General features: G+C 45.8%; 1 protein-coding gene across 3 annotated transcripts in view; it reads left to right on the plus strand.

Moving 5' to 3' along the window:
• The first annotated feature begins 6,406 nt into the window (after positions 1-6,406).
• Positions 6,407-23,693, plus strand: part of MGAT5 (alpha-1,6-mannosylglycoprotein 6-beta-N-acetylglucosaminyltransferase) — a 367,093-nt gene continuing 349,806 nt past the window's right edge. For all 3 annotated transcript variants that reach the window (XM_037850477.1, XM_037850476.1, XM_037850478.1), the window contains exon 1: positions 6,407-6,874. The gene's annotated coding sequence lies outside the window, so the exon portion shown is untranslated. The remainder of the gene's footprint in view (positions 6,875-23,693) is intronic.

Here is a 23,693-nt window from a genome sequence, read left to right on the forward strand (position 1 = left end):
GGGAATTTTGTAATTGCCTGGGCTCCTTCCCCCTCTCCTTTTTTTTTTTTGGTGGAGAGAGCTGGGAGTTGACATCATGAATATAGAAACAACAATGGGGAAGGGAAAGGAGCAAAGAAAGAGAGTTGGAGACTGGTGGAGCAAGATACTTTGGAGCAGCTGCACAGCGTGATCAAAGTGGATAAAAGAGGAAAGGGGATTTTTTTTTTCTAACGCATTGCTATAATTACAAATATATTTGGATTCCCTTCAGAATTTTCAAGAAATACAGGGTAAATACTATAAGAGCAGTTCTGAAATTCCTTCTGGTTGTTGGAAGGAAGATACATAGTACATATCTGAGATGTAATTTTGAATTCTTCCTCAAGGGTTGATTTACCATTTAGGAATCTGTTAAACTATAGTTTCAGAAAAATGGGCCAATGATGCCTTTAAAAGTGAGGGTCTGTTTCTTTCATATGACCAGAAGCATGGAGGTGCATAGTTGTGGGAAATGGTTCTTTAAGGGTACAGACTTTTTCCATCTTTCTGCACAGCCTCATCCAAGTGGCTTTCCTGCCTGGGCTTCGTCTACCTTATGTTTGAACAATGGCTGCTGCAGTGCCGGGTATCATGATGTCATTCATGGCAGGAAGTTCAGGGCTGGCTGGAGAAGTTACCTCCTTCTGCCTCTCTATTCAAAGGAAATAAAATATTTATTTTCCAGAATTGCCCAGTAGGCTTTACCTTTGATTTTATTGGCCAAAATTGGTGCATATGCTGCCTTGTCCTCAGGTCTAGTGGAGGCTGGGAAAGCAAATACAAGGCTTTCCATTCTCTATTGTGGGATGCACCAAAGAAAAATGGAGTTGGGAATTGCTTTTGGATGGCCAGCCAGTGGTGTCTGCTGCGGGTGTCCCATCTCCTTTTATTCAAGGGGCCCTTAGGTGGTAGGCAGCAAGTTTGGGAACTTTATTGTTGAGGGCTGAGCCTCCAAACAAGAGCGGCTGCGGTGCTCTTCCAAAATGCCGGCATTCTCATCACCAGCGGACTTCGCGGAACTGAGATGAATATGTGTTTTTGGAGGCATTTGGAAGACATGGCATTGGGATGGATGAGTAGGTCATACTTGATAAATCTATTATAGTATTTTCCTAGGTATAGTGGTACCGCAGTACTCAACTGCTTTGAAACTTGTGTAATTTGGTACTCGACTCACTTTGACATGCAAGTTTTGTCCCAGTACTCATTGTTTGTTTGGTACTCGAGGCACAAGCCTCAGTTGCCTCGTGACTCGGTCCCCTTTGCAGCTGAAACAAAGGATCACGTGTTAGTCACATAGTAGCTTTTGCCCTGTGCACATCCCCTTGCGGTCTTATCTTAGCTTCTGAGGTCATTTTGTGTACTTTTGTGCTTTTTTTTTCTCATCCTGGTTTCTAAAAAAATGAGCAATGAGAGCACTGAGCAAAAAAGAAAATTACTTTGCACTACCATTGAGTTAAAAAAAGAGAAATAACAGGCAAATATGAGACTGCTATTTGCATTACTGATCTTGCTAGGGAATACAGTATGCCTAGAAAATGGTCCCACCATCATTGAGAATAAAGAAGGGATAAACAAGGCTGATGTGGAGGAATTAGTGGGGGACCATCATGAAGAGCTGAGCACTGAGGAGCTGCAGAAACTGCAGAAGGAGCAGCAACAAGAGGTAGCTGAAGAGATTTCTTCAGGTGAAGAAGAGATAAAGAGGTTGTCCCCAGTTCCTTGATAAAAGAAATGTGTGCAAAATGGGCAGAAGTTAAAAACTTTGAGGAGAAGTACCATCCGGACAAAGCTCCGACAAGCAGAAATGTGAATTTATTGAATGACCAAAGAATTTCACTTTTTTGAGGAATTCTGAAAAGAAGACAGAAGCAATCCTCATTGGATACGTTTTTAGTGAAGGTGACAAAGAATGTGTCAGAGCCTGTGGTGCAAGTTGAACAAAGGCAGAAAAGAGAAAGAACACCTGAAGGGCAAGTGCCTGATGTTCTATTGGAGGGGACTCTCCTTCCAAGCAACACTTCATGTCACTTTTTCCCACCACTCTCCTCCCACCATCCCATTAGGCCATAGACCCTTTTCAGTACGGTGAAGATTTTATTTTATTTAATCTAAGTATTTATTATTTTTTAGGTTTACTTCTCATGTAAAGTAATGATATGCAACCATATCTTTCTCCATATAACCTTAAAAATGTGCATTGTCTTTGGTTTGGGAATGCATTAAATTTATTTACTTTATTCCTCATGGGAAAAATTTGTTTGGTACTCATCGTTTTTGGTACTCTTCACGCCTTCCAGAACCAATTAACGATGAGTATTGAGGTACCACTGTACTTGAATTCCTTCCTCTACGTAACATCCAGGTATTTCTGGCATCTACATTTCATAAGGAGAACTTGGGCAGAATTTAAAAGCCCAGGCTCTAGAGCAAGGATCCCAGACTTACCACTTATAAGCTGCATGTGAGAAACTGCTGAACCTCTAGATGCCTCGGTTTCCTCATTTGTAAATGGGGATGAAATGCATATCTATGAAAGCACTCTGTGAGTGCCAGCTCGCATTCCTGTTTACTCGGGCCCTCAGGAGTTCGGTTTACAGCTACCCAACAATTCAGGTGATTACTCTTAGCTGCTCTTAGATGCACTGAACAGGAATCTTTGGTAACATCCTCCACTACAACACTTTCAGCCTCATCTAAAACTAGGATCTTCCTTCCATGGCCTAGGCTTCCCAGAATCTCTCTCCAGATGTAGTCCCCAGATTTTTGCTTTCATGAATTTGTATAATCCTACAATTCCTGTGGTGGGTAATGTTGTCTCCTTCAAGACTAGCCTTTTCGATTGGCCTCTTGAGGCCTGCTGAGGGTGGTTTGGGCTCATGAGAGAGGGTTCTAGGCAATACCCTCAGGTCCGATCATTATAGGATCTCAGTCAAGGCCATAACAATCTCTTTGTTGTCTTCCTTAGGCAAGGGAAGCCAATGTAAATTTGGGGGGTTGGAGTAAACTAAGTAATGTGAATTTTTTGCTGTATCTCTGTTCAATCCTCAGGGTATTCCTCTGTTCTAATTGATGCCCTTGGTATAAAACAAGAGAATGGATAGGCTGTGAATTCAACTGACTTTTGGATTGGGCAACCCACAAGAGCAAACTTTATTTTTGCGTTTTCACTTATCTTGGCCTCCAGCTGCAAGAGATAGGAGGTTTGGTTGTAACTGCTGTTTACTTGTTTGTTTTAGCTGTCATGGAAAATCCTTGATCTATATCTGCTTTGAGCCAACAATTTAGGAATTTGGACTCCTTATTCTTTTTCTGAAGTGTCAATTCCATAAAAAACCACCACCCTACCCCTCATTCCTTACATTCCTCAATTGCCACTTGGTCTCCCAAAAGCTTGATTTCAATGGGCACTTTATTCTAGGTTAAAACAGTTAATAATTTGATAAAATGTTTTGCAATTGTATGCCATAGGTTGCCAGCATCTAAATCCATTAAGACAACTGGGTTTTCAACCTTCAGCCTTAATCAAACTCCATAAACCATCATTTATTTCTGTTTCCTTGAGGACTTGTGCCTCCTAGTTCTAATGTGTGTATGCTCAGGCTACTTAGCTAGAAACAACAGAAACTTACTCTGACCAATTTAAGGAGAAAAGGAATTTATTTAAAAGGAAAGGTGGACAGTCAGGCTCAGAGGCATGCATCTAGAAACTACTCCTGAAAGCAGGTTATAGAACTGGTAAGGCGAAAACAGCTGTGTCTGCCTTTACATACTGGATATGGCAGCTTACCAAAATCGTTTATTTCACAGAGCCCTGCTCCAAGACTGAACCATATGAGTCCTAGCTTTATAAACATATATAATATCTATTATGTAAATATACATAATAGCTATTTTGTTGCTTATAATCTTCATATAATTTGAATAGGTCAAGAAATATGTTTTATGTATAGTACTTTAAATATCTTCTTCAGTATTTCCTGTGCTTTTCAAAGCAGTTTCTGCTGTGATCTCATATCTTCCGGTTTCCTGGGGTGGGCAGTAGAGGGTAGTAGAAAGATTCTGGACTTTGGAGTCAGGCAAATTTGGGGTTCAATCCTGGCCCTGGCCCTCACCACAGTGCCTATTGTTAGTCATATCGCTTAACTTTTCTAAGTCCTGGCATCTCCTGTAAAATGGTACAGTGAAATCTACTCCATAGATCTACTCCACAGAGGTTAAATATAATTTACATCAAGCTTAGTATGAGATGCTGAGTAATAATGATTGTGCACAGTTGTGTTTCCTATGTTCATAATTGAGCAATTATCTAAAATATGGTCCATGGGACAAATGTGTGGAAAGAAGTGGAGAAATATGGTTAAAGCAGATTTAGCAATACCAATAGGTGGTGTCACTTTGTTGGGAAATAATCCCAGACTTCTTTCTTCTTTTAATCTAAGCCCTTTCGTTCATGCGGGATGGAGGTGCTAAAAATGAAACACTGTTGACCAGGCATGCATGACCTTGACCACAAGCCGTCAGGACTTTCACTACTTAAATCCCATGGTATTTTCTTTTCTCTTCTCTCACTTTGTAATGAATTATCTCTTGAGAGGGCGTAAGGAAATATACAATTCCATCCTAGGAAGCATCCTTATTTCTGCAAGCTATGGCTATAAATTACAGTCTAAACCTTGTAGGAAAAACAATTGAGATAGTGTTAACTTCCATCAAAGGCATTGCAAATATGTAATTTACATAAAGAACTAGAATATATAATACAAATATATAAAATACATATGAATGTGTATACATGTGAATTTTACACCCTTATACTTTATTTCTCTATATTCAATATACTTTTTAAAAAACCTGAAATCATAGCCACTGTAATGCCTTCTATAGCTTTGGGTCCACGAAATTTCACTGATTGATGTATTTCAGGAGTCTCTAGGTGACCTGCTGGAACAATTATTAACCAGCTGTGGGAACTTGGCCTCAAAGTGAATCTATTATGATTAGAATTTGAAGGATCTTATTCAAAGCACAGAATGTCCTAGCCACCAGGTGTCACCATCCTTCTATTTCCCTCCCTGCGCTTGAAGAGCGCTAGAGACATTATTTTCTTTCAAGGGACTAAAGGAAATACGTGCCTGGGTCTTTTCTTGTTAAGAGGAACTGCCCTGCCCAGGCAGATGTCCTCATGGTTCTTGAGCATCATCTGGATGGTTTCTGAAAGGCAGAAGTGGCTGATAAGTTGGGGTTCATCTGTTTGGGAAATACTAGGGCCATTTCCTCTAGCTTGAAATTAAAGGTAGGCTTGGGCTAAAGTGCCCGTTGCCTAGAGCTAGCTCAGTGTGAGGCAGACCTGCCTGTGTTCTACTGTGGCACCATCCTAACTAGCTGTGTGGCCCTAGCTCACTTGTAAAGCCAGGGAGTTGGACTAAGTCATTTCTAAGGGCTGAAATTCCATGACCTGTACAGGGTGGGAAGCAGGGTGGGGTGACCTTAGTCAAAGAAAGGAGAAGCAGGGGCGTCGGTGAGGCAGAGAAGGTCAGGGAAAGTTTAAACATAAACCCTCACCAGCACAATAACTGGATGTGTAACTGGTTGCCGGGCCTGCAATTTGCTGAGAGTTATGAACCTTGTCATTTGCACCCTTAGGTATTCCACCAGGCTGCTCTCCCTCTACTCCAGATAGTACGCAACAAGAATTTACAATGTTTAGCAATGTAAATGTGTGATATTCTCTCTCTCAGGGCTTGGTTGGATTTAATATGTCATGTCAGTCAACGTTCTGTGTAATGCCTTTGGGGCATGGGATGTTTTATTTCCTTTCGAATTTACCCAGGGTCTAACAGTACAATGTGCAGCTAGCACTCCCGGAGTGTTTATAAAATCCGGGGTGGGAAGGGCAGAGAAAAGAACGGAATTCATTTATTGAGCCCGTACTCTGCACCAGGCAATGCTAAGTACTTTACATATATTTCATTTCATCCTCATGATAACCTGATGAAGCAGCATTTATTACGATAGTGTTCAAATAAAGGAACTGAACTCAAATGGTTAAGTGGCTTGCCAAGGTGACAAAAACGAAGTGGCAGGAACTTATACTGCTTCATATTACCCATTCTACAAAGGAGGGAACTGAGGATCAGGGAGTTTATGTTGTAAGTACCGGTTGCTGGAGGAGCCCACAGTCTCGCCCTCACTGGGCTTCGCTGCCGGAGGACCCCTGGTCCTTGGAAATCTGGACTGCACCACTCTGGAGAATGGGTCGTCATATCAGCATTTGCGCACGGGCGGGACCTTTCTAGAATATTACTCTTCGCCAGCCCTTTTTTCTCCCTTCGGGCTGCGGAATTCAGCGGCTGGGAGAAGTCCTCTCCGACAGGGTTGAGAGTTTGCAGACGGCCCCTGAGAGGCTGGGGCGAACCGAATTGGCTGAGCGCTCCGCCGGGGAGGGCGGGGAGTTTGCAGAACGTCCCTGGCCGGAATCCCTGCCACCCAGATCCGCAAGCCCAGAAGCCGGGCGAAGTTGGAGAGGTCGGGTACCCGAGGGTTGGAAGAAATTGCGGGCAGACCCCCGCCCTGACCGGCTGGGCCTCCGGAGCGTCTCTGCAGGGTCCGGGCCGAGGGTGGACGCGCCGCTCGGCCCCGCCAGGGCTGGGAGTTTGCAGACCGTCCCTGCCGCGGCCCGCTCGGCGGCGGCCCTGCGGCTCCCGCCGCTGCGGCGGCCCCGGGCGCGATCCAGCCCAGGTAGCCGCGCCGCAGGCTCGGGGCGCTGCGACCCCGCACCCGGTGCGCCTCGGGCCCCGCGGGATCGGCGGCCGGAGGGCGCTCCCGGCTGCTGCTGCATCCTAGCAGGGAGGTAAGAACTGCTGGGTCAGGGTGCTCGCGTCGGAGCTCGCCAATCCTGCGGGAAGATACACGCAGAGGGGACCGCGGGGGGCGCGGGGAGCCAGAGCCTGGCGGGGAGAGCCCGCACCGCCAGCGGCGGGGCCGGGGGCTTCCGCCCACTTCCCCTCCGCCGCCTGCGTGGGTACCCCGGCTGCGGCCGCTCGGTGGCACCCCGGAGTGCAGCCGGGGAAGCGTCCTGGGGCGTCCACCTGCCTGGGCAGCTCATTCCGAGGGGAGGTTGCAGCCCCCCCAGGGTCCGTGAGGAGTCGGGGTGGCGGGTTTTCTAGGGGAGAGTCCAGGTGAGGCTCCGGTTGCACGGGCTGGAGGTGAGCGGTGGGGATGGCAGATGGCCGCTCGGACCGCAGAGGAACCCAGGAGGGTCATGCTGACGGCTTGGGCGGGCGAGGGTCCCCCGGACCCGGGCACGGCCACTGGCCAGCGGGGAGGAGAGAGGGAGGCTGGCTTGAGACCCTGGGGAGGAAGGAAGGGGCTGGGGGGCCCTCGGGGCCCGGGAACCCGGGAGGCCCCGAGGGCGCCCGCAGCCCGCGGGGTCGGCCCACCAAGCTGCGCCCCGGCGGTTGCGCGGCTGCCCAGCCCGCGAGGCTGCGGGGAGCGCAGAACCCACACCCGCGCGCACACTCCCCAAGAGCATGCTCAGTGCGGCCCTGGGAACTTCCTGCCGAGTCGCGAGCCGCCCCGGCCCCCTCCCGGCCCCCTACGGGCCCGCGGCAAACAAAGTTGGGGGCGGCGGGGGACGCCGAGCCCGCTCGTCGCCCTTCCAAGGCCTCGGTGTCTGTCTAGCCTTTGCCGGGCTCCCGACGCCGCTCTCGCGGTCTCCCCCCGCGCCTGGGTACGGGGGCGTGGATGTCATCATCTCTCGCTCCCCGCGGCCGGGTCCGAGGCCGGGTGGTCGGAGGCCTGGCGGTGGGGCCGGCTGCGGGGTGGACCCGCTCGACGAGCGCCCACCTAGCGCACAGACCCGGCGCTGTAAGCAAGCTCCGTGGAAGGGGGTGTGTGAGCCCGGGGACGTCCGCGCACACACTCGCTGTCACACACAAAGCCCTGGTTTCGTAGCCACCGCGCCTAGGAGGGAAGGGGTGGCGCTTGCATTGTCCAGACGCGTTTGGAGCGCCAGCGGGTTTCTAGGAGCCTCTCAGGTTGCGGGAACCTGGAGATGCCCGAGTTGAGGTCTAGGGCCCCGCATTCCGAGCACTGACCACCAGGCCCGGCCCAGGGCACACGCCGCTGTTTGCGTCTGGCTCTGGTCCCCCAGTTAGTGACAGCTGCGTACATCTGGCACCGTGAAGTTGGGAAGGGGAGAAAGCCGAGGTTCATGTGGAGTAGCAACAGCGCACCTCCAGACACACTTGGATCGAAGTGTTAGAGGCAGATCTCATTCCAAAGACAGGCAGATGGGGAGCTGATGCTCTCCCCCATTCCAGTTTCATGAGGGACTTGGTTGGTTTTTGCTCTGAGAGTCTCCCCTACATTCTTCACTGTGTCAGGCACGGAGTCTGACGATGGATCAGAGTTCCCGCGTCTCTCTGGAGACAATTGCGGAATAGTTTTAGTGAAGGACAAACCATCACAGATCTGTCTTCATGAATCAATTTTCACCCTTTCCTTCCTACAGATTCTTTTTGTTGTAATCCTTCATGGCTGAGATGGGCACCTTAAAATGTGTTTGGCACTATTAGGTTTAAAACACCCCTTTCTGGCGGCTGTCTTAGTTCTCTTCAGTTGCAAACCTAATGTCTGTGTAATCACCCTCATGTAGAGAGGCCCTGAAAAGCAAGGTGATGGGGGAGGGGAAGAGGGTATATTTTTACCCCTTTTAGAAATTGAGAAAAGAGGAGAAGGAAGTTGCTCTGGCTGATACCTGCAGAGTTGGATACCTGGGTGCTTGGGCATAGGGTTTGAGCTGGCCCTAGGTTTGAGCCTCACTTTTGAGGGTCTGGGACAGTTTTGTCAAGGGCCTCTGGAGAAAAAATCTGCAGCCTTGGTTTGGGACTATGCAGGATTCTCATTTACACATGCAGAAACCAGTTGGATTTAGGTGAGATTGCAGTGACAGAAGGTCTGGGGGCCCTGCCCAGATCTGCTAGCGGCACATGTGTGCTTTAGCCACTGCTGCAAAGAAGCTCTTGGGCTCTTTGAGCTCCTCAGTGCTGCGCATTTCAAGTGCTTTGTGTTTGGAAGTGTGAATACAGTACTCATTTATATATATTCACACATCCGTATACACTTTTTATAAAAAAGCGTGTGCGTATGTACATGCATATGTGGTGTTCTTGGTAGAATCCTGGAGCCGGAAAGGACCTCAAGAGATCACAGTAATTCACATTTTCTCCCTTCCTATTCAGTTTTCTCACTTTAAAAATAACCAACCAGCCTTCTGCGCAGCTGGCCTCCAAAATCATTGAAATACCAGAGTCCCCCATGATCCTAGCTGAGGAGACCTGAAGTGTGGTTGCTCAGGATCCTTTCTAGATGTCACTCTAGACACATGGCTTGGGATCTAAGTCTCTGCAGAGTAACCCCTGGATTGATTTTGGCAGGGGACAGGCAGTGGCTGGTGTCCCCTGCAGAGAGGTCTAGAAGATTGCCAAGAGCTATCATCCGGAAGATCGGGGCTGGGAAGTTAATACCCTCTCACACTCTGTGTTCGTCCTGAGAGGTGGTGGCTGTCTTCGTCCTTCCTAGAGGCGAAGTGTAAAGAGCAGTGAGGCTTCATCTTTATTCCCTCTTCCTTGTGTGTTGGTGGCCACCTGGCTTTCGGAAGGTGGGGTGGTGGTTGGGGGTGGCTGTCTGTGTTGATGTTATTATAAACGGTCTCAGGGATACATGCTGCCAGGAGCTTTGTTTCTGGAACATGGTGGTTCGCTATGGTGTGTGTCAACGTCTGAAGAAGGCTCCTGATGTCAGGTGAACAATTGACAGTGGAAGGAAGGTGTGTACACTCCAGAACCCAAGTACTTACAAGAGAGAAGAAATAAGTGTATACTTGGGGGAGGGCGGAGTGGAGGGGAGGTCCCATGTGGTGATAGCTGAGACTTGGAGTGAGAAATAAATAAGTATCTGGGACTTGTCAGTGCAAGTTTTACCAGCTGCCTTTAAAGTTAATGGCTTTGAATTATAGAGTTACTCCTAACAGCCAGAAGATGGCTATACTTTGTAATTTCTGTTTGAAATTTAGTAACGATCTCAACCCTTCTTAAGGTTGCTAATCCTAGCCATGTCTCCATGGATATTTTGTGTCACCATCAAAAATTCGAGCCTGGCTGTGGCGGAGATGCTCGCTGCAGGTACACTCATTGAATACTTATTGTGCATCCACCATGCATTGTGCTGGTGCTGAGGATATAAAGATGTCCTTCTTTTAAATTACTTTCTCACTTTTAATTTATTTGACCTTCTCTTTCAGTGTGTTAATGCAAACTAATAGCTCTTGGAAAGCTGCCAGGGTGGGTCCCAGGAGCCTTAGTCCTGTAACCATGTTGTCAGCTTGGAGGAGTTGGGACTTGAACTATGTTTGCCCATTTCGGCTGCCTTTTTTTTTTTTTTTTTTAATTGCCACAATTAAACTCATCCTTCCCTGACTTCATCAGATGTGTGCATGAGAGGTATTAGAGAAATCATTTTCTTGCTTCAAAATCCCACTGTTCTCTTGCCTGAACACCATAACCTTCTGGAAAGAGAACAGGGGGCTTCCTCAGGGGGCTTCCTCTTGCAGCATTTTGTGCCCTCTGTCTAGCCTCAAAAATCTGAACAGGCAAGGGGTGAGGGTGTAAGCTGGTGTGGCTGGGTTTGGTGGGATCTGCTGTCTTTGTGAAATGGGCACCGACTCTTGGTCACTTCCACTGCCATACCTGTGTCAGTGGCCTTCTTAGACCTTCACCCTGCTGGGACTGACATCTAGGATGGTGAAGGAGTATTTCTCCACCCTTTTGTCCCTGAACTCCAAGGAGTGAGGTGTGCCCTGAGTGCTTTGTTAGTGGCAGGAGTTAAGTACTGGTGTTTGCAAATGATTTACTTTTTAAAATCCAGCACTTCACAGGTTACCCCTAGAATAATCACAGCCTCCTTATTTGCTTGCCTCTCTGACTTCTGTAGCTGGCCACTGGGGGAGATTCTGCTGCCCACCCTGGTGCATCTGTGCTTTCATGTTGACTGCTGTCATTTTGCACACAGGCTGCTCATAAGCCCTGTCATGCTCTGAAATGCTTTTTTTTAAATACCCTGCGCAGAAAGGTCTTCCACTCCAATAGTTTTGGGTTTCTTCCACCTCTTGGTCCACCCTTGGGAGTGTGTTGTGTTTGTGATCGTCAGAGAGATTATATGACTTGGTGAAGGAATGTCAGAAACAGCTGGGTGGGAAAGTGGGTATGACGGCGATGATCAAAATTTACCATCTATGAGATGTGACATGGTTTCAAATGCTTCTTAAATATTATTTCCTTTAATCATTACCACAACACAGAGGTGGATGCTGTTGTGATTCCCAGTTTTCAGGTGGGGAAACTGAGACATTGTGAGGTTATGAAAGCCAGCCAAGGTCACTCACATCTAGCCTGTGGCAGTGTAAAGGTTTGAACCCAGGTGATCTGGTTCCAGAGCCCTGGTTCTTAACCACTGTGCTTGGACGTTCAGGCTGGAGGGCTTGCCCTATACTGATGAGCCCCTGCTTTCCAACTGAAACGGAGGAGCCTTGGACCCTCCAGGGGTTGGAGGGGAACCTCAGAGAGCTCCCCATGGATCACTTCTATTTCTAGCTGAGGCCCCTGATGTGCAGAGAGGAAGAAGGACTTGCTCCAAACCTCAGTGGGCAGTGGCAAAGCTGGGCCTGAATTCCGATCCTTGGTCCTCCAGGAACAATAGATAAGTTGGAGCCACTGATGTGTGCCTGGTTTGTTTGTAGAGATGATCTGGGAAGGGAATGTGCTGGTCATTTTGTCTTTGTCCCTCCACACTCCTTTAAGTCCCCTGTGTGCTGACAATGGAGCTTCATCTTGGAATCCAGTAGAGAGGTGAACTTCATTTGCATACGGAGTGTCTGAGTCTTCTCCAGTGCCGATTGGGAGAATCTGACAGCCTTAGGTGCCTTCAAATGAGGTGTCCCTCCTTCCTCATGTTGCCTTTTAAGTTCCATGCTTGACTACAATCGAGATGGATTTTACATATCCCTCTTCTTAAAATGCTCTGTCCCTGTGTCCTAGGGCTCCTGGTCCCTCTTGATGTTGACTGACACTCTTTAGGAGCATGGAGGCAGTTAAGGAGTGAGCAGGCAGGCATCCTGGGTGTTCTTTAGGAGTTCCCATAAAGGTTACCCTCGGGCATTCCCACGGTGTGGAGTTGTCCCAGGAGGAGAGCAGAGGCCTGCAAAATATTCCTCTGACTGCTGGGATTGCTGTAGCCAGTGGAATTTTTCCACTGGGCAGAGCAGTCGACAGTTTTCCTTTCTTCTTATTCCTTTATAAACCCCGGATTGCATCAGGCACCCTGTTCTTGCCTCTGGATGATTCTGGTTAATAAATAGTCCCTTGATGTTCAAGGAGTTTAAAGTCTCATGGTCATGGCCCACACAGAAGAGTTAAGTTTGGTTAGGACACAGTATGCTGATGAAGAGCACATTAATTCAGCCCTTATGACCACTTTGGGCTTCAGCTCTGATGTGGAAAGTCAGAGAGTTTTGAATGAGCTCCAAAGTTATGTTCAGTCCTGATGTCGTATAATTCCACACATGTGGCCAAAGAAGGTGCAGAATAAAGAAATTGAGTAAAATCCCTGTTTTGGTTTGCTAAAGCTGCCAGAATGCAATATACCAGAAATGGGTTAGCTTTTACAATGGGGATTTATTAGCTTACAAATTTACAGTTCTAAGGCCATGCAAATGCCCAAATTAAGTCATCAAGAGGAAGGTACCTTCTCTGAAGACAGGCTGCTGGCGTCCGGGGTTCCTGTGTCAGATAGCAAGGCACGTGACCCATAACTGCTGTCACTCCCAGGTTTCATTGCTTTCAGCTCCTGGTTCCAGTGGCCTCCTCTTTGAGCTTCTGAGGGTCCTCCCTTAGCATCTCCAGGGTTTTTTCTATAAACTCTCTCAGCTTTTTCTGTCCTTTTTCCTCCCATAAAAGACTCCATTAAAAGGATTAAGACCCACCTTGAATGGGCTGGGTCACATCTCAATTGAAATAACCCAACCAAAAGGTCCCACCCGTAACAGGTCTGCACCCACAGGAATAGATTAAAAGAACATGGTCTTTTCTGGGGTACATAACAGCTTCAAATCAGCACAGTTCCCTTGGTGAATAACAACTCCTGTTTCGGACCTTGCTGGTGAACTTGTTAGCAGAAAGTTGGAATGCTTATCTAAGAATAACCAACCCTTTATTATCACTGCTTTTTGGGGTGTTTATCATGGTATGTTTAGAAATAAAAAGCTGTAGTCCTGACTTCTCAGCCTAGAAATCACCTGCTTTCCTGAGAGAAGCTGTTTTGTTCTCTTGGAAAATTGAGATTCAGAGAGCAGAAGATGCCCACGTTTGTGGATGTCTGGGGCTCTGTAGCAGTGTCCTGGGGAAGGCAGCTAGGTATTTGCTTCACCTCACTACTGGGCCAAATTCTGTTTACATGCCTTCATTGCTGCTTCACTGTGAGACCAACAGGTTTAAAGAACCAGGGAGTTGAATATCAGTCTCCTTGCAGCTCCCCCCCCCCCAACCATCTGTTATTTTCAGCTCCGATTTTTTAATTTACTAGTGCTCATGCCATTGAAGAGTTTTCTAAACGACCCATTCTTTCTCGTATGCATCTTTTTTGGAGAAAGACTGGGTATGCCTCATGCTAAATATAATCTTTCTGTTTTCCTTTGGCAATTTTGTTAGGTTTTCTGTTTAGTATGTTTCCCTTGCCCCCTTTTTGTAATTATTTAGAGCACCCAAGGTTAGAAGCAGTACCAAGGAGGGATTTGGAGGTGAAGGGAGCTTTCATGCAAACCCCCAATCCCCCCACTTGATCAAGCAGCTCAGAACTTGGCAAGCACAACTTCAAGCCTTCCCTCCATCTGCATCACCTTTCCTCCTTAACAAATTTCTAGCCTCAGTGGCTAACCCTGGTACACCCCTCCCCCCACTATTTGATTTTTAACTATAATGCCTGTCAGATTTAAAGGCAACATTGTTACATGGGTGATCTTTCATTGTACATTATTTAGTACTTAAAATTTTAATTCTCTTGGGTAAATGTTACCAAGTTTCTTCTATCGGTTCGCCATTCCTTGTTTGCAGATCTGATGTCCAAAAGCTCTAGAAACTGGGAAGTTTTCTTCCAGTTTTGTTCCAAAATAAATCACCTCTGGCCCCAAGGGTTTCTCAGAAAGGGCGAAAGAGCCCTACTGGGCGCTGACTGGAAAAGCTCTGGTCCCATGGCCTCATGAAGCGCCTGGAACACCGGAGTCCTGGGGCCTCTGCTCAGCCATGAGCTGACAGTTCTGACGTTGCCGCGAGGACCCTGGAGTTGGCTGGCTGCCCTGATGCAGGTCAGTGAAGTTCTTCATGATTCCAATTCTTCGTCTGAAAAGGCGTACTCCTGATTTCACTCACTCACTCACTCACTCACTCACTCAGTCACTTATATTAGAGAAGTTGTAGGTTTTCAGAAAGAACATGCAGAAAATACCGAGTTCCCACATACCCACCCCCATTTGTGCTTCTGATTCTGGGGTCCTGTTTCGTTGTTTTGCTTTTGTGGAGGATGTTAAAAAAAATCAATCAGTGGCCTTTTTGTAGACATTTTTCTCGCTCACAGTGAGTATAATTTGTGGGCTCATGAAGGGCAACAAATTGGGACTGTGTGTGTGAGAGGGTGTGGGTGCATGGGTGTGTCTCTGTGTGTGTCCATTCACTGCTATGGCTTAAGGACTTATTGTCTTGTCATCTATTTAAAAAAAATGGGAGTGATCAGAGCTGGAGCTGCAGGTCTGCAGTAACCATCAGTTACATGCAGTCTCCAGAAAGCTTCTGGGCAAGGATTTTGTTAATATGACTTTTCCCCTATTCCATACTTACCGGAGCTATAGTTAGGAGGTTCTATGCATAATGTGGAGATACTATGGGTAATGATTTTATTGCACTTTCCTATAAAGTGCAGTAAGAGCGATTTCAGGATAATGAGTTGCTTATTCTATGATCCTGCCTTTGCTCTCACTGTCCAGACCAGAATCAGATACAGCTTTCCATTTTTTATGCCATGTCTGATTAGTGTTCTCCAAGTTCCAGAGTTGCTTCCTCCCAGTCCAGTCCAGGGGCTTCATGGGAGAGTTTTCTATTTCCTCACTGTCAGCCTTTAATATAAATATTCTAAGATCTGTTGTCCTTCTATTAGTTTCCCATTGCTGCTTTAACAAATTGCCACAAGCTTAGTAACATAAAACAATGCAAATTTATGACCTTCAGTGCCAGAGGTCAGAAGTCCAAAATCAGTCTCAGTGGGCTAAAATCCAGGTGTGGTCAGGGCCCCATTTCTACTGGGGGGTTTGGGGACAATCCGTTTCCTTGCCTTTTCCAGCTTCTAGAGGTCACCCGCTTTCCTTGGCTCATGGCCTCTTCCTCTGTGTCCACAGCCAGCAACCCTGAGATGAGTCCTTGTCCTGCAGCCACGGTGCTAGTGCTCTGACCACAGCTGGGGAAGTTTCTCCACTTTAAAGGATTCATGTGGTTCAATTTGGCTCACATGGATAATCCAGGATTGTCTCTCCATGTTGAGGTCCTTCATTTAATCACATCTGCCATGTAAGGCAGCATAGTCATGGATTCTGGCTTGGGGACATTGCTCTGCTACCACAGTCCTCAAAACTCTTTGCAAGGCAATGGCTATTACTCTTTATGGAAAGGAGCAACTTCATACTGTTACCAGAAATTGGCCTGTTTTCCTTGTTTCTCATCTTTATGAATATATCCCAACCAACTGTTTGCTAAACACATTAGTATCTAAATAAAGTTTGCATTCTGCCATGGCCAGGACTTTGTCTAAGTCCTTTAATGCATTCCAGCATATGGCCTATGTAGCTGCCAAGTAGTCTTGCTATTACACGTGGAAACTGAGGAGCAAAGATGGCAGAGGCAGGCTTCAAAACGAGATCTCATCATTTCTTGTGTTCTTTTTGCTCCACCTTTCTGCCTAAGAAATGACAATGGACAGGCTTAAAATGAGAAATGGTAATGGGAGAACTTAAAGTAATGTAAAATCTCTCTGCATCTGCCATAGGTGGTGATAAGAAATAAACACCGCCTGTGGTGGTGTGATTACACTGATGGTCCCAGTTAATGGCCTCCCTGTATCCACATCATTTGCTCTATAACTTTGTGGTCTTCCTCCCCTTCCCCCAACCACTGGGATTGGCCTTGCAACTTGTTTTGGCCTTTAGGATGTTAGCAGATGTTATGTAAGCAGAGCTTAAGAAGCATCTGTGTGTTTCTGGTTGCCTCTTACATGATGGGGCTTGCTCTCTCAGATCCCCGCCTCTGCCATGAGAACATGCCCAGGCTGGCCTAGTGGAGAGCTGTGTGCCAGCGGAGGGCACCCCACACCAGCTGCTGGTGAGCACCCACCGCCAAGGTTCGCTAAGCCCGACCCAGATCCCCAGAACCAGCCAGCCAACTTGTGGAACTTGCAGAATTGTGGAAAGAAGAAATGATCATTGTTTTGAGCCACTAAGTTTTGGGGAAATTTGTTATACAGTATTTGTTAACTGATACACAGCTCATATTGGCTATCTGAATAGCATAAGAAGTATCTTCAGTGTCTCTTTGAAGAGCATTTTGGATGACTTGTAACAAATTAATGTTCTTTTAAGATTGTCCTTTAGGCTCAAGAACTTACCCATGTCTTTTTGTTTTGTTTTGTTTTTTCTTACCTTAAGGTCCTTTAAAGAGAAATTCTTACCAGTTTCTGTCAGAAGCAGACTTATTTTCCCTCCTCAAACTGTTCACCATCTTATAATAACAGTGACTTTTGATTTCAAACTATAGTAAGAAATACAGTTTGACTCAGAACCCACACATATATACATATAACAGCAAGAAAAGTTTCATTTAACACTACTTATCTTTACTACCTACAATACCCCTAGATATTTTTTATTCTGTTATAATTCATTTGTGCCTAGAAAATATTGGGCAGGGATTCACAGACTGTGGGCTGCTGCCTAGTTTTTGTAAATAAAGTTTTATTGGAACATAGCCCCACCCATTTTTCACATTGTCTATAGCTATTTTCATGCTACAATAGCTATGAGTAGTTGTGACAGAGTACACTGGCCTGCAAAACCTAAAATATTGACAATCTGGCCCTTGGAGATAAAGTTTCTAATATTTGCGGTAAATTTCATAACCCATTAGTTATTTGCAGCCCTCAATTTAGAAGACATTGCTCAAATGGACCTCAGCTTTCTTTCTTGAAATGACACTCCACAAATCTGGCCGATGTGAAACCTTAACCCTTTCCCCACATCATACTCAGACTTTCCTATTTACTGAGATGTAGCAATTAAGATTTGGCTATTTAACATTACGCCTGATTGGCTTAAATTCAAGCATTTCTCAAAAGGTTTCATTTTAAGTCATGTTATGACTTTTTTTTTTTTTTTTGTTACATTTAAATAAGGCTCTCTCTTGGAGACTAACTGGAATTAAAATGGACACAAATTCCATTTCAAGTGCTAGTTATTTATTCATTAGATTCCAGCAGTGCGATTTTTGTGATATAATGGAGTCCATTAGTGGAAGAGGTAGGGAAACAGTAATCTCAGCTTTCTCTTGAATACCTCTCTGGCAGGTGGCCCTCATTGCCACGTTTCTGAGTCGGGCAGTTTCTTTCTGAGCATAATACCAATTTAGAGATGTTGAATCAGGGGCTTTGGGAGCAGGAAAGGATTTTGAAAGATTGTTTTTTGCACTCAGACCTAAATTGGCCCCTTAAAGGCCAAGTTTCTCCGATACCTAAAGTTTCCAAGCCTGTCAAGGAAGGACAAGGCTGTTATTTACGTTGTGTGGCTAATGGGATTGGTGAGTTGGAACTGAAGGGAGAAAAGACTTCAGAATATCCTGAAAAATGTCTTTCTAGAATCTGAAATCCAGGTGAAGGATGGTCACTGGCCCATTTATTTATTGGCAGTGAGAGTGGAATCAAGATAAAGGAGCTTAAACGTCAGCATGAAGGCCTTAAATAAGATTAAGGTACATCCCCTAAGTAAGGTAGGTTTTTGACCTTGGAATGGGTTCCCTGGGCATTTTGATTTTAGCTGCCTCCCTTAGTTCAGGTAGGTGGCTTGTGATAGTTTCATGTGGCGGCTTGGCTAGGTTATGGTGGTACGGTGGTTTGAAGCCGAAGGTACCCCAGAAAAACATATTCTTAAATTTAATTCATTCCTGTGGGTGTGAAGCCATTGTAAGTAGGACCTTTTGAAGAGGTTACTTCAGTTAAGCTGTGTTCCATCTCATTCAGGATGGATCTTAATCCTATGATGGGAGTCCTTTATAAATTGAATGAATACAGAGAGAAAGAGAGAGAAAGCCATGGAAGCAAGAAAGCTGAGATCAATGAAACCTGAAAGAGAAGGGAGTGACCAGCAGGTGCAACCGTGTCCTTGCTGTGTGGCAGAGGGGCAGGGATCGCTGGCCGCTGGTCTTTGGGAAGAAAGCATTGCTGGGAAGAAAGCATTGCCTCAGTGATGCCTTGATTTGGACATTTTCATGGCCTCAAAACTGTAAGCAAATAGATTCCCATTGTTTACGTCAAACCATTTCATAGTATTTGCTTAGAGCAGTCTAGGAAACTGAAACATGTGTCCGGTTGTTTGGTCAGGCAAGCATGGGCCTGATTATTCCTGCAACGGTGTTTCCTAGATGGATTTATGTCATTAATTGGTTGACTGCATCTACTATGGATTACATCTATAATCAACAAAGGAGATTGCTTTCAGCAATGAGGAGCATCTCCTCATCCCATCAGTTGGAGGTCTTAGAGCCAGAACTGAGGATTTCAGAAGTCCTAGGAGAGTTTTTGCCTCTACTTTAGCCATCTAGCCTCTCTTAGGGAATTCATGTCACCATCCTTGGAGTTTCCAACTTGTGGTCTGACCTACAGAATACGGACTTGCCAATCCCCATGGCCATGTGAGCCAATTTCTATAAGAAATCTCTTAATATTCATATGTAGTATATAACCTGTCAGTTCTGTATTTCTGCAGAACCTAATATAATGGCCATCTCTCAAGGTGGCTGGATGCTAATAAGGCCCCTTCTGGCTGCTAGCAACAGAAACCTGCTGGAGCCTGCTTAAACAAAAGAGAAGTCATGGATATGGGGCAGGGTACAGGAATGGATTGCAGACTGGGACCCGGCTCTGGGAGCCCCAGAAACCCTCTCTGCCTTCCTTCTCTCCACCTCCCCCTGCCTGGCTGCTTTATTCTGCACACCGCCTCCTCGATTTGCTGCTCTTGTCCTAGGGCAGAACTCTGGGCAAGGTTCTTGTTACAGGATAAGTCACCCAGCTAGTCTTGTAATGCCAGCTCCAATTCTCCTGACAGTGTGTCCTCAGTGGCCCAACTTAGGGTTAACTGAAGGTGGGCAGGGGGTGGAAACTGGGGAGGGGACCCTGGACCAACAGCAGCCCCTGCAATGGAATTTGGCTAGCTCAAGGCTCTTATTGGGGCATTTTAGAAATTTGTGGGGGCAATTTTAGTTGCCAGTGATTGGGGGACACCACTAACATTTATTGGATGGGGACCAAGAATGCTAAACCTTTGTGATGGAAAAACTGTCTTAAACCAGCATGTATCTTGTGTCCTACTACTAGATGAGCCTGGAGAAGAATAACTTGTTTAGTTTTGGAAACTAGACCTAAGTTTCATATAAGCAAGTAATTTTTTGCATGTTTTAAATAAACAGTGACTTTTCCAGTCAATGAAGAAAGTGTGCTTTGTTCTGTTGGGAAACAGATTTACCAAGAGGTAAAATTGTTTACCACTTTGGAAAATCACATTGCCCATGGCAGAGCCTCTTGTGTACTTGAGTCTCTCACACAATATGCCTGTTGGAGTCGGCTTTTGTAGCTGACCCACCTTTTGATTCAACATGAAAATGCAAGCATCTAATGACTCCATTATGCCTTCTTGCCCAGCCGATTGCACATTGAAATATGTGTTAGTTTGTTATAAATTATTTTCTTTCAGTCTCATCTATATTACTTTTAGGGCAATTAATATGTATGTTTGAAATGGGTTAGCTGAATTAAGTACTCTGAACACCACACATTTAAAAGTACAAACTGTTGCCCATGCATTGGGTGGGAGCCGATGGGAGAAAAAAGGAAGAGATATACTGGCTGCTTATTCTCATTGTTATACTGCCCCTCCCTTGGCTGCACCCTTGGGTGATGGGCTCTCATTGGTGCAGACCCTCCTCCCTCCCTTTATGTGGTGTATGGTTCCTGCTGGGCCAGGATCCAGGCGTAGGTGTCCTCCTCATTCTGAAAAGTGAAATCAGGTTATTACTTGCAGAAGATGAGTTTCATATGAACACCACAGACCACTTTGCAGGGCTTTGAAGGGGGCAGGAGGTGCCATGAGCATGTGTGGGAAAATATTACATCATGATTTTCATCACCCTTTAATGAAAATTTAGCAGTTCTTTAACTTTTCAATGCTGGGAACAAATCACTTTCGCATTGGCATTGTCTGTGACTGTAATAGAAATCAGATGTTTTCAAGTCACATTATAGATGGTGAACAGGTATCTTGAAAAATCCATACTCATTATCACTTTGAAATTATGGTGGTTGTTAGACCAGCTGCTAGATAGTGTCATTTAGTGCATTAACAAACAAGCACATGCATTATGCTGTATCAGAATTTTCAAAATCTTTGGATAACTATAATTAAATATAAGTGATTTTCTTTGTCATCCTATGCATTTTGTTTTATGCATTTAAAAAAAAAAAAAACAAAACACTCCTGGGAAGAGGTCATGGACCTTACCAGTTGGCCAGTGTAGAATGGAATTGTGGGGTGCCCTGGATACCCATTGCTCCCCAGTCATTCTAAGGGGACTTTCTGACTTTGCTCTCTCCCCAGGGTTATCAGATATGAGGGTGGAATGGGTGTGGCTTATCTCGGCTTATTTCCTTCTTTGACCTGGCGAAGGAATTGAGGCTGATCCACCCTAGTCGACATGAGGAGACAAGTTGGTCAGAATGTTCTCCCCACAAGGCCATGTTGGTCAGTACAAGGTCCATGATACACTGAAAGCCAAAACATCCTGGTTATCTGAAGCCCAGAACCAGGAGGATGAGTTCTGCTTCTGCTCTTCAAGAGGAAAAAAACTCCAACATTCTGTGGGAAAACTTCCCTCCCTGCAGACAGACTTCTGCTCTCCTCTTCAGATGTTTCAAAGTCACATCATCACATACACAACAGTAAGGAGAAACCCCAATGCCCAAGAAAAATGGGGGCATGACTGGCTGTCCAGGCATGTTTTCCTGCTACCATATGGCATCCCCCAGACATTAAGGTTTCGGTGGAGCCAGACAGCTCCATTGGTGTGTATTCCACTCTGGTTGGTGCCGTGCCGCCAGGGGAGCCAAGCCTGGCTGGTTGTGCTGCTGGCTTTAACTGTTTTCTCTTCCTGGAAACATCTGCCGACAGGAAATGACTTTGCCCCAGAAGCACCAACTGCACCAACCCTCGCTATCCTCTGGACGTGGAGTTACTGTGGTGCTACCATGTGCAGCTTTCTCCTCTCCTAGCTTCCGAGTCTGTATCTGGAGTATGAAAATGCTGAGCATTTCCTTTCTAATTCCTCAGGAATTGAGGATGGGGAAGAGTCTTCAACACTAATACCTCGGACAACTACATTAATAATAACGGGAATAATAATTTGTCCTTTGTTCTTTCAAAAAATAGCATGCTGAGGATTAGAATTGAATAGTCAATCCCACCCCCCACCCCACCCCCAGTTTTCAGAGTTTAGTTATTGATCAAGTTTCCCTCTTGAATTATATTGCTCTTTAATAAAAACTTGTGAAGACAAGTTCTACACTAGATGTGGAGCCAAAGAAAATTCCTCTAAGGCTAGGTAAAATTTCTCCTTGGCAAGGGTAACATTCTACTAGAGATCGTTCAGGTCAAAATATAGGAAGAGGTTTGGTGGGAAGTCAGGTGGTTTTTCTCTTCCTAAAAAATGTTTTTCCTTTATTTTTTCATTTTTAAAGAATGAAGTCTTCTGTCACATTTATAAGAAAGTTAGAGCAAGATTCATAAAATCTCTTATCCAGGGCAGATATCGGCACAGCCAGGGGCTTTTAAGATACAGTGATACAATGAATGCTACAATAGCAAAATGATCAAATAAAATGTACTACCCTTGTTTATAGCGTTCTCTCCATGACTCTTATATCAAGGTAAATTTGTGTGGTATAATCAGAACTCTGAAATGTTAAGATAAAACCCCAGCATTCGAAAAGAGTGCATCCCCAGTCCTGCCACACTCTGGCTTGTACTGAGCCTTTGCTCCTCTGTGTGCTCACACACACATGTGCAATACCCAGCAGAGGTGCAGACATGGATTGATGTATGGAGCTCAAGTGATATTACAGCCCAACCACAAAAAGTAATAAAGAGCATCACATGGCAGCCCGGGATTTATTTGTTCATGGTGTCACATTCCTATGCCTTCTTCTAGGCCAGTTGAGGTGTGAAAGCCAAAGTTTCATAATGGAGCAGTTCTACAGATACCATGATCCACAAAAGAAATCCCTTTGTCCTGCCAGATTGCCGTTTGTCATTGAGTCAGCCATTCCATGGAATGACGTGCCGTCCAGAGGCCACTGCTGGAAACCTAGAGCAAGCAGGTGGATGGGTGAGAGGTGTGTTGCCTGGTTGGAAATTTGGGATCCAGCTTTTGATGGAGAGCTGTTTCTTGGCTCCAGGATAAAGGAACCTTGGAGCACCCAAAAAAGACCGAATGCCCAAGTAGGCAAAATGAAACTCCAGTGATGAAGCAGCCTCTCCCAATCAGGAGCAATAAGTGGGACCAGGAGACAGGCTGGGAATTTAGGGATTGCACCTGCCCAAGAGGACAATGAACTGTGGTTGTCTTTGTGAAAAGCCAGGCTTTTCCCTAGAAATGTGAGAACCATCAGCCACAGACAGGGAGAGAAGGAAAGCAGGGTTGGAGGAGAGGCAGGGAAGCAGGAGCAAGGGGATAAAAGAGGTGGCAGGGGTGGGAGCTGCACACTAACTGCGCGGTCCTGGGTAGCAAGAGTCCTTTTGGAATATGGCAAAGGATGCCAGCCGGGAAGTCGGGAGATCTGTGGGCTGGTGTGTTCCCTGTCACTACCAGCTTTGGGAGCCTCGGTCTCTTCCACAAAAGTGGGCGAGTTGGATTAGATGTGGTCCAACATGACTCCTAGCTCTGAAAGTCTTTGATGTGGAGCCACTGAACCATCCTTGTAGGGCTCGCTAGAGTGGCTCAGTCACATTTATTGAACACTTATATGCAGGCACAGGGGCACACAGGTGAATATGACACCCCATTCTAGGGGCAGGGTCTGTCATAAACACTCCCATTGCTCCAAAAGTAATAATAACAGCCAACTCTCTTGATTGTTACCAGGCATTGTTAGAGATACTTTACTTCTATTAACTCTTTGAACCCTCCTAACAACCCTATGAGGTAGCCACAATTGTTCTAAATTTAGAGATGAGGAAACAGGCACAGAGAGGTAAAGTAGCC

This window comes from Choloepus didactylus, chromosome 9 (assembly GCF_015220235.1).
Source record: "Choloepus didactylus isolate mChoDid1 chromosome 9, mChoDid1.pri, whole genome shotgun sequence".
Lineage (NCBI taxonomy): Eukaryota > Metazoa > Chordata > Mammalia > Pilosa > Megalonychidae > Choloepus > Choloepus didactylus.